Here is a 227-nt window from a genome sequence, read left to right on the forward strand (position 1 = left end):
ATGTCCAAAAGGAAGTTAGTCACGCATCTCCATCACACTACTGAGTCATTCATATGCTGCGAGGCTGCTGTGTGTTATGCATCTAGAGGTCCCCCTTGTGGCTGAAATACCTTGCAGTGTAACAATTAGGCAAGTCCATTCAAATCTGCACCAGACAGTCCCCAGACAGTCCTGAAACTCAAGGATCCATGCCAGTATTACCATTAGACTATCTCTCCTCAAGCAGC

Source organism: Cheilinus undulatus, linkage group 3 (assembly GCF_018320785.1).
Source record: "Cheilinus undulatus linkage group 3, ASM1832078v1, whole genome shotgun sequence".
Lineage (NCBI taxonomy): Eukaryota > Metazoa > Chordata > Actinopteri > Labriformes > Labridae > Cheilinus > Cheilinus undulatus.